Source organism: Cheilinus undulatus, linkage group 13, assembly GCF_018320785.1.
Source record: "Cheilinus undulatus linkage group 13, ASM1832078v1, whole genome shotgun sequence".
NCBI classification, from domain to species: Eukaryota; Metazoa; Chordata; class Actinopteri; order Labriformes; family Labridae; genus Cheilinus; species Cheilinus undulatus.
The window spans coordinates 18,623,782-18,631,805 of NC_054877.1; the positions used below are offsets into that span (position 1 = coordinate 18,623,782).

An 8,024-nucleotide genomic window follows, 5' to 3' on the forward strand; every position below is an offset into this window, starting at 1 on the left:
GTCAATGATGTGTATGAGCAAAATTAATGAGACTTTTAATTTGACTAGCAAAGGCACTCATAATTATTCCTCCTGCTCTACAGCCTCGGGGAATGGATGACTTTAATGAGCTTTTAACTTAACACTGTGTCAAAGTAAATCTTTAAACTGAGGATTAAAAGTCAGAAAACAATTATAGTACATGGTAAATTTAGAGGACTTAAGCTGATAAAGTATGTTACTTCAAGACCTGGTACTTCAACCTGCTCACATACAGCCCTGTGGAAATTACCTCCCTCCTGATTTCTTCTGATGTTTCAGATCATCAAACAAATTTTGATATTAGACAAAGATAACCTGAGTAAATACAAAATGCAGTTTTTAAAAGATGATCTCATTTGTTAAAGGGAAAAAATCTACCTAGCCCTATGTGGAAAAAGTAATTGCCCCCTAAACATAAGAACTGGTTGTGCCATCCTTGGCGGCAACAACTGCAAGCAGGAATTTGTGATAACTGGCATTGAGTCGTTCGTGTCGCTGTGGAGGAATTTTGACCCACTCTTCTTTGCAGAATTGTTTAAATTCAGCCACAGGGTTTTCCAGCATGAACGATCTGTTTAAGGTCATGGCACAGCATCTCAATCAGATTTAAGTCTGGACATTAAGCCACTCCAAAGCCTTCAATTGTTTTTTTTAAGCCATTCAGAGGTGGACTTGCTGGCGTGTTACAGATCATTATCCTGATGCATAACCCAAGTGCATTTGAGCTTGAGGTCACCAAATGATGGTCGGACATTCTCCTTCAGGACTTTACGGTTGAAAGAAGAATTCATGGTTCTATCATTTACGGCAAGTGGTCCAGGTCCTGAAGCAGCAGAGCAGCCCCAGACCACCATTTTACCACTACCATGTTTTTTTTTTAAAATAAGTTTTTGGGCTTTTGCCATTATTTTGATAGAATAGCTGAAGAGAGACAGGAAACATGGAGAGGTAGAGTTGGGGAATGATATATACCAAAAGACGCCAAGACCAGGAATCCATCCCGCGACCAGTGTGTTTACAGCTGCTTCTGTATTTGGGCGCCTGCTCTACCCACTGAGCCAAACTGTCGCCTGACACTACAACCACGATTGACTGTTGGTATGATGTTCTTTTTTAAAAATTCTGTGTTAGTCTTCTTTTTATGTGAAAAAGAGAGGATTCATAAATGTCACAGAAACAGACTGGTGGGAGTTCTAATTGTTGAATCATGAACATTGCATGAGGCCTGCATGTTGTTCTTGGTTCTTTTGTGACCTCCTGGATGAATCGTTGGAGTAAGTTGGTAGGCCAGCCACTCCTGGGAAGGGCCACCACTGTTCCAAGTTTTTTCCATTTGTGGATAATGGATCTCATTGTGATTTGCTGGAGTCCCAAAGCCTTGGAAATGGCTTTGTTACCTTTCCAGAGGGGGTGGGGGCAATTACTTTTTCAAATAGGGATGGCTAGGTTTGGATGGGTTTTTTTTCCCTGAGTTAATAAAATCATCATTTAAAAACTGCAGTTTGTATTTAGTTGGGTTATCGTTGTCTAATATTAAGATTAGTTTAAAGATCTGAAACATGTTTTGTGCATGTTTAGAAACATGCACAAAATAAAAAAATAAAAACAGCAATGTTCATGTTGCAATTGTGGACCTATCCCTTTATATCTCATCTCAAAGGAGTCCTTCACTCGTAAAAACCTCCTCAATCAAATCACAAAGGAAATATATGTTGTTTTTCACTGATGTAATGCACTGCTACCAAAGAAATATCATCACCTCAGCCCTAAAAGAAAGCAGAAATTTAAGACGAATAAGTGGATTTATGAAGGACAAGTTGATTACCAAAGTAGAAAAAAAACCTGGAAGGATCTCATAAATATCCTTGAGGACAATAAAATGCATGCGCCTCATGCCCAGATTTTAAAACAACCCCCCGACTCCCCTCCCCGCATGTCTTACTCATCCACGCCGCTTCCTGAAAACACAATGATTCACCGCAAACACAGCGCACACTAGCCTGCACCAGCAGAGACACATAACACACATGTGCAACCACAGAATTAGCACACACACGGATAAATTCAGCTCTGTGTCTCTTCTCTCTAGTACCGAATCCAATTACCTCTAAAGCATCTCTCTCTCGGATGCTTTATCAAGTAACAGGACAGACTGTGCTCAGAGGAAAACCCTGACATAAAGACGAAGGATAACATGAGTGAAGAAGGGCTGAGACTAAACAGTTAAAATGCACGTCTGAAACTCTAAAACACACAGTCAGAGTTAAGGAAGCCAGAGAGAGAAACACTGTGACATCCTGGCAGACATGGCATGACTTAGATCCACATTCTCTTCATCTCTTTAACCCAAAATGTCACAGCATCCATGATTCTGAATGAAGATATAAAATCAACATAAGCACACGGTATTTGGAGCAAATCCACGGCTTTGTTGTGATGGAAGCACTTGAGCAGGAAGCAACAAAAGAGCTAAACATAAAAGTATGCTGCAGGCAAGAAAGCAGGAAAGGCTCTGCTTTACTCAGCATTGAAAACATGAGTTAAAAATCCATGAAGTTTAATGAGGGGAAAATTCAGTGTCAGCCTGAGTATGCAAGTAAACAGAAGAAGTGAACCACTCTGTGCAGGGTAAGGAGTAAGAGGTTTGAAACTTTTTCAATGCCACTCTTTCTAAAATGATAGTATTTCATTATTTAAAACACTAAAAAGTTCTGAAACTTTAACATGTATTTCATAAGACATGAAACCATACAAAGCAGATGGCAGATCCATGTTGCAAAGCTCCGATTTGACTGAGACCAATGATCAATCAGTAGGTGTAAATTTTGAGAACTATTTTAGTCTTAGTCTTAGTTTTGAGGATAAAATACTCAGTAGTTGTAGTCACATTTTAGACATTTCTACCCTTTATAGTTGTCTAGTCCTAGCCAACGAAAACTCAAAACATTTCAGTTCAATTGTAGTCAATAAAAGTCTTACATTTTTGCTTTACTTTTAGTCAATACGTTTATTATCTCTACCTAAATCTGGTGCCAAACCATACTTGCGTGTTCTGTTCACCCTGCAAAGTTCCTGCTGTCCACAGCTGAGAGGCAGAAGAGCTACAGGTGTGTTCTGACAGATTTACCCACAGTCGAGAAATTTTAAGGTGTATTTTGGGCATTTTTGTGCCTTCATTTGATAGAAGAGGACAGTGGATAGAGTCGGAAACAGGGACAAGAGCGAAGGAGAGACGTGCGGCAAAGGGCCCCTGGCCGGACCTGAACCCAGGCCATCCTCGCACATGGGTCGCGTCAGCCACCTGCACCCCAGGATCTTTAAATGTCTGACGAAAACTTAATTACATTTTAATCCAGTTTCAGTCTCCTTGATTGAAACTAAATCGACTTTTCAGAGTTTTTATCCCCAAAAACCTTTATTTGTCCAGTCTTAGTCCAGTCTTTCTCCTGAAATAAAGGTTATTGACTAACAGTTTTAGTCCGTTTAGTTGATGAAATATACACTGCAGTGAGTGTCATTTATGGAGAACATCCTGCATCCTGCTACAGCATTCACCTCATGAAGCCCTGTTCAGTTGAACCACTGCATCTGTCTTATATTAATAGAAAATTTGACTCAAAGTAATTACTATTTATGGCTGTTTTCATTAAATTTGGCAAAAAGTCCCGTCTAACAACATCCAGCATACACAGAGGCTCAGACCGTCGCCTTGAACCACCAGAAGACAAAATTTAAAGACCATTGGAGTGTGACCCCTGTGTTTTAATAGAACATGAGGTGTAGCAGTTATCTCAGATGTAGCTTCAGCTAAAGTTTGATAAAATATGAACTTATTTAACCATCCAGTATCATGCTGGATATCCTTTATGTCCATAAGGGTTAATTTTGACCTTTTTTGTTATAATTTTGTCCAACTTCCTGCATATGGCATGATTTTTTGGGGTAAGGATTTTTTCTAGATATTTTGAAATTCCAATTTCAGTGCTTTTTGGTTTGTTTGTTTGTTTCAGCTCACTGCGCACGTTTCTCAGCCACTCCAGACAAAAATTCCCATTGTGAAAAACATTCATTAAAAATGATTGAAAAATATTTTCCCCCTATCTTTTCATCAACTTCAGTTCTGACCAAAACTACCATGTTTTTTTGCTCCATAATTTCAGGATTTTTACTCCTTAAATGTCAGCTTGATTACAAGAAGCTTATTTTTCAAGCAACAGTCCTGGATATGTCAAATACTACCACGAAAGCTGATTTTGATTCTTTGTTAGTTTTTGTGAAGTGTCAGATTTGGAATGTACTACTCTACTAAAAAAATATCTTCCAAAAATGCTTTGAAATTATTTTAGATAAGTATTTTTCCACTTTATTGGGAGAAATGTTTTAATTAACTTCAACCCTGATCAAAACTTCCAAATATTCAATTGTTTGGGGGATTTTAACCCTTGATACATGGTGTATATAGTGTGAATACATGGTGGCAATGTTTTCTATGAAAACCAAACACAAAAATGAGTTATTATAAAAGATGATGGGGTCCTGGGACTTTTTCTAGAAGTTACAGTCTGGGGTATGTCAAAGATTAGCAATGCCATTTATTTTGATTAGTTTTGATTGAATTTGATTTTATTATTTATTTATGTAGTGTCGGATTTAAAATTTACTACTCACTTAAGCCATTCATGGAAAAAAAATGTCCAATTTATTCTCATTATAATCACATTTTTAAATCGTTTTTGCCATTTTTGCCAAAATAAATTCATGCATTCAGTAATGCCATTAAATTATTTTGAAGAAAAACAGTAAAATGTCTCATTTTAGAAAATAACCTATTAATTCAGATTTTTTTTTTCATGAAAAACAACAGTCACTTGTAGTCAAACTGGCATTTGAAGGATAAGATCATGAAAATATTAAAATATTTGGCAATCTTGATCAGGACTGAAATTGATGAAAAGAATTTATTCAAAAATGTATCCAATTTTTCATAATTTCTCATGAAATGGACATTTTTGTCCTGAATGGCTTCTTATTATTCGTACTGAATGATACTGCAGGGTTAAAGAAGAAAACAGAATTGCACTGAAAGCTTGTCTTGGTGGAAAACATGTTTTTAGGGGCTGCACGGCAGGGGTTAGGGCTGTTGCCCCACACTGAGAAACTTCCTGGTTGGCTTCCCTGTCAGGGCCTTTCTGTGTGGAGTTTGCATGTCCTGCGTGCATGTTTGGGTTCTCTCTGGGTGGTCCGGCTTCCTCCCACCACCAAAAGAGTGCTGGTTAAGTTAACTGGCGACTCTAAATTGGTCGTGAGGGTGTGCACGTCTGGTTGTCTGTCTATATAAGTCAATCCTGTGATTGATTGGCAGCCAGTGTGTACACTGCTTCTTGCCCAGTGATAGCTGGGATAGGCTCCAGCCCCCTGCAACCCCCAAACAGGATAAGGTGTAGAAAATGGAAATATGTTTTTGCTCTTCTCTGATTCCCAAACTGGCTCCACTAACAGTTAGCAATGATAGCAGCTACTGTGTCAAGCTTACTCACTATATCATATGTCCTGTGGCTCTGATTGGCTGGTAATGAATGAAACAGATAAAACACTTGTCCAGTCATCCTCTGAGATTAGATTTTTTTTGATGGTTCTGCCCTTCCCAAACACTTTCAATGGTGGTCGCCCAGATGGATGTGTGACATATCCCATATGTTAAACAGTCTACCCGGCATGTCAGGTTATAAAACAAGAGAGAAATGAATCTATGAAAGCATAAAGGCAAGCTGTGGCACACTGTCTAAAATGCTGAAAAATATGGGCAACATTTCATTTCAGTGCAATTCAAACACTATGAAGGAGCTTAGCTGCAATGTTTCATCATTGAAAACAAATAACCCAATTGTGGTTAAACTCGACTTCTGTTTTTGTTGCTATGGTATTAACTCAGGTATCTATACTGTCTGATTTTTACAGGCTTAAAAGTATCAGGACAACCTTAGTGTATGATAGATTTATTCTATATATCAAAGTATAGCTGGGAACAGGTTTGATGAGGATTTCCAGTCATTAAAAGCTAATCAAGTACAAGGACACACCAGAAAATGTAAAAAATAAAATTAAACTAAACAGGGAGATATGAAACTGGTTTGATTTTATTAAGCAGCATGCATCATCAGGTTGTGACCAGATGTAAGACTGTGCACACATGCTCCAGCTGTGTTTGTCTAGAAATGCAGTAGACTGGGGATAAACAGCCTACTTTTGAATCATTTATCTCCATTTAAAAGGGAATTTTAAAGATCTGTCTCAACATATCAGCTTCCTCCTCATGTGTGTTATGAATTCCTCTGAACATTGTGCTGCATTAATTATTCAATTTCAGCTTTAAACCATCCCAGTGAGACATGGAGGGCTTTCATTTTTAACCTAAAAGAAGGCTGAAAATGCCTGAGAAAGAGAGACTGCGTGTCTGTGATTAGCAATAACATTAAAATCTTGACTTCTGTGCTGCTTATGTTCATGTGCCATCATACAGGTTATACAGACAACAGAACTGGACTTCCCATAATTCAATTGTCAGACGGTTTGTGGGCTTGTAAGAAGGAGAAGAAAACACAAATCAGTCTTAATTACAATCAATCACACACAACTGATTTTTCCCTTGCTTGAGCAGAATCAATGGGCTAATTTCACCCAGCCTCTTTCTCCCTCTTATGCCCGCATTCATTACCGTTTAATCCATCAATACATGTGGGTGACCTTCGCTTTGCACGCAGAAAACATCAGCAAGAAAAGCGTCAATCTCTCTCTAATTTGATAGTCACTCTGACAGGAAATTCCTGCATGCAGACAGAAGGTTTTTCTTCCATATAGCCCACGGGGTTCAGTGAAATCCCCCTTTAAACGCTGAACCGCAGAGATGTGTGGGAAAGCGCGCTGCACTCGGCTTGGAAAACAAGTGAAAGCAACTTACCGATGCGTAATTTTCAGAGGAGCGAATATCTACACATGCAGCCGTTGGTATTCATGGTTCCCCGTCGTGTTAGGTTGTGAATTACCTCATTGACAGCCTTGTTTTACACCCACAACGGTTTAAAGATCGTACTGAAGACGACAGGTGCCGTCAGTGCTGCTGTTGCTGCTGCAGGACGCACTCACCGCGTTGGCTGCTGCTGCTGCGGCACCGCGACGCGGAGGAGGAGGAGGAGGAGGAAGAGGAGGAGGAGTGTGTCAGATCCTTCGGGATTTGCACCTCGTCAGACAAAAGGCAACAAAGTGAGACAACAGTTTAGTCTACAAATGCAGCTGTAGGAGGAACCTCTGAATGAGGATGTTAAGCTGGGAGGGAAACAGTCGTTCATGCCTCCGCGTCGCATGCGTGGGAATTCATTGCAGAAATCAAACTATTCAAAAAAAAAAAAAAAAAAAAAAGTCTCACCGTTGTTTACGCATGCGCGTCTCAGACCCTCCTGGAGTCACGGAGTCCGGTCCCCCACTGGGTGTAATTTGTGAGTCGGCCTCGTCATGTGTGTGACTCATATTTAGTGAGAAGTCAAACATCTGAATTCCCGCATGTGCACTACGGGAGGCGTTTTAGTCCAATAAAGAAGCTGAAGTCCCACAGAGGGGACTTGTGTGGCCTCTGGCTATCCCGCTTGTTTTCAGCACCACGGACAGCGACAGAGTAATCGCCTCAGGGCACCAAAGGGCTCAAAGCAAAGCCGGGGCTAAAGTCCATTACAACATTTTAACTGCAAATAAAACAGCCTCCTCAGTCTGAATGCGGAGAGCTGCTTTAATTTGATCTCTACAGGGTTGTTGTGATGCAGGCAAAGGATGATTACTAAACAGGACAACGAAAAGGGCTGCATGAACCAAAAATCTACAGTGACAAATAGTTGCAAAACGATCACAAAGATGCTGTAAATCCACAAGAAGGTGTAAAAAACATGAACCCAAATTGCACAGAAGGCATGAACCTATATTTTATTCACAATAGAACCTAAAAAAAATCACAT

The 8,024-nt window shown here is 39.6% G+C and overlaps 1 protein-coding gene across 3 annotated transcripts in view; it reads right to left on the bottom strand.

The window, feature by feature from the left end:
• The window catches only part of LOC121520505 (pituitary adenylate cyclase-activating polypeptide type I receptor-like), a 45,910-nt gene extending 38,632 nt beyond the window's left edge, over window positions 1–7,278 (bottom strand). For 2 of the 3 annotated variants that reach the window (XM_041803982.1, XM_041803980.1), the window contains exon 1: window positions 6,980–7,278. The gene's annotated coding sequence lies outside the window, so the exon portion shown is untranslated. The remainder of the gene's footprint in view (window positions 1–6,979) is intronic. The other variant, XM_041803981.1, reaches the window with a different exon arrangement.
• Between the last annotated feature and the right edge of the window lie 746 nt (window positions 7,279–8,024).